This window comes from Nanorana parkeri, unplaced genomic scaffold (genome assembly GCF_000935625.1).
Source record: "Nanorana parkeri isolate BGI_ZX_2015 unplaced genomic scaffold, ASM93562v1 scaffold426, whole genome shotgun sequence".
Taxonomy (NCBI): domain Eukaryota; kingdom Metazoa; phylum Chordata; class Amphibia; order Anura; family Dicroglossidae; genus Nanorana; species Nanorana parkeri.
Window position 1 is genome coordinate 154,737 of NW_017306694.1, and position 2,804 is coordinate 157,540.

The 2,804-nt window shown below is 45.1% G+C and overlaps 1 protein-coding gene across 1 annotated transcript in view; it reads right to left on the minus strand.

Moving 5' to 3' along the window:
- Positions 1–2,804, minus strand: part of ABCC9 (ATP binding cassette subfamily C member 9) — an 81,052-nt gene that overhangs the window by 77,600 nt on the left and 648 nt on the right. The window lies entirely within an intron of this gene.

Sequence of the window (2,804 nt, forward strand, 5' to 3'; positions counted from 1 at the left end):
ATATCAGATATTTTTATCCTATATGTATGAACTGTTTCTTCATGAAACTAATAGCTGTGTGCTATTGAATCTGGCCATACACATTCAAAGGAATTAATTTTCGGAACGTTTATTCAATTTTCTAATAGGTAATGGGGTCGATTCGGCGATCTCTTTCGATCTCTTTCGACCGTAGTGGCAAAAAAAAAAAATTTGAAGGGTGACATTTTTTTCTTGAAAGAACAAAATGCGTTTTTTGTTTGGGGAACTTAATTAATTCCAAAATCGAATGTTAAGAAGAACTCGGAGATCCCCGCTCCTGTGGCGGTGACAACTCACCTCTAGCTCACCCTCTGCTCCAGCTGTGTCTTCGCATCTAATAGGCTTTAGGCTAGGTCAGAAATGGGCAATCCCGGGAAGCGCGTCCCGGGGGCCGCGCAATCGTGAACAATTGCACTCAGCGATTGGCACACGGCCCTATTGATTTAAATGGGGTTACATCTGCGCAGCAAACGTTAAAAAAAAGTACATGTACCTGTCACGCGGCTCTTTTATCATGTTCAATTGCACGGGTAATATCGCAAGGGGGAAACCGGCCCAGCGCAACTGGGGTGCCATCAGTAAATAATGGCACCGCAAGCGCGATCGTCGGTGGTGGGCGATTCCGTGACTGTGCGGCCATCCAAGCGGTTTTGTGCACGATTGCTGCGCAGTCATGGATTGCCCTCTTAAGGTTAGGTTCACACCATTTCTGGAGCACATCTGCAAACACAGTGCAGTGTCTTTTTGATGCATTCCGGTGCCTTTTTTTGTTTAGCTTAAAATGGTCTTTCAGGTGCAGTCCAGTGCGTTCCAGTGCCCTTGCATGCATTTTGTATGTGTTTACATACGTTCCAGACCAGAAAAAATAGTACATGCAGGAACGGACTGCACTGGTGTGAACAGAGCCCAGAAATACCATAGGAATACATTGGGATGCATTTCAGGTGCGGACAAAAACTGTTCTGGTCCGGACATGATGTGAACAAGTTCTTAGACATGATGACGTCACGTGTCCTTAGACCACCGGAGCCAGGGGGAGAAAAGGCTGCGGGGACCGGTCTAGAAGCCAGGTGGGACCCAGGATCAGGTAAGTATAATTTCTTTATTTTAGCCCCTAGACCAAAATGAGCAGTTAACCCTTGCAGTGCATTTTTACATTTCCTGGAGTTCTTTAAAACCAAACTAAATTTTGAGAGCCATTTGTCAGGTCTGATGGCATTATCGAATGTCCTGTTGAGATTTTTCAAATTAATGTTTGTATGGAAATCTACCGGGGTATGGCCCACTTAATACATCAGCTTTGAGGTGACACCTCGAACACATTGGATATTTTTCCAAAGTTTGAACTAACAATGGTCTCAAGTCTCCATTGTGTTCCAGGAGTTTGGTAAATACCTTCTAAGTGTTCACACAACACCAGAAAAATGTTCAGAAATCTTTTCGGCACCCCTAGAATGTGAAATCCCCATACAATTCCATTTCCTGACACCTACATGGCAGCATACAATGGGTATGGCTCCGCCCCATTGTATGCTGCCATGTATTGGCATCAGGAAAGGAAAATTACTAATAGGTAAATATACAATTTTCAATTATCTCCTCCTCCTCTTTATCTAAGGGAAAGGGATTGTGGGTAATAGATATATTTTATTTTCTATTTTTATCAAATGTATATTTAATTTTTTGACTTAAAAAGGTCACACTTAACAGAACACTTAATAAACACTTGCCTGATTCTTCCATTAGGTCACACGAGGGCGTATGTCGACCGTCAGAAATGATCGGAAGCAGATACAAAATAGGTAACGCGGCACGCTTTTACGTGTTTTAGCAAGACGCTTCCGGTAGACGCTGCAATGTATTGTGCTGCTAATTAACGTTGGTAAACGGCGTTCTGTGCGCTCACTGCGTCAACGCCTGACCTGAACGCCTGTGTGTACCCGACCACAATCTTCTACTAACCATGATCAGACAAAGCGCGGTGGAAGACGTCAGCCCGGGTTCTGTTAGCTGATTGGTCTGGAGGGTAACATAAACAGCGCAGGTTTAAAGGAAGACATTTCCGGCTGATCTGTCAGTTTGGTTGATTAGCTGGAGCTCCCAGAATGTCCTGAGCTGAGTATTAGTGAAGGAGCTGATACCAGACAGAGAAGGGTAGAAGGACATTGACACACATGCTCAAATCTATAATCCGCTATTCGTGGGGGTGTCTCCAATCTACACACATATTGCAATCTATATTCCGGCACCACTGGGGGTCTCCCATCTACACACATATTACAATCTATATTTCGGCACCACTGGGGGTCTCCGATCTACACACATACTGCAATCTATATTCCGGCACCCCTGGCGGTCTCCGATCTACACACATATTAAAATCTATATTCCGGCACCACTGGGGGTCTCCAGTCTACACACATACTGCAATCTATATTCCGGCACCCCTGGCAGTCTCCGATCTACACACATATTAAAATCTATATTCCGGCACCACTGGGGGTCTCCAGTCTACACACATACTGCAATCTATATTCCGGCACCCCTGGCAGTCACTACTACAATCCATAATCCAGCATCCCTGGGGGGGTCCCTACTGTAATCTATAATCCAGCACCCCTGGGGGGTCTCCAGTCTCCACACATACTGCAATCTATAATCCAGCAGCCCTGGAGGGGTCTCTGATCTACACAACACACATACTGCCATCTATAATCCAGCACCCCTGGAGGGGTCTCCGATCTACACACATACTGTTACCTATAATCCAGCACCATTGGAAG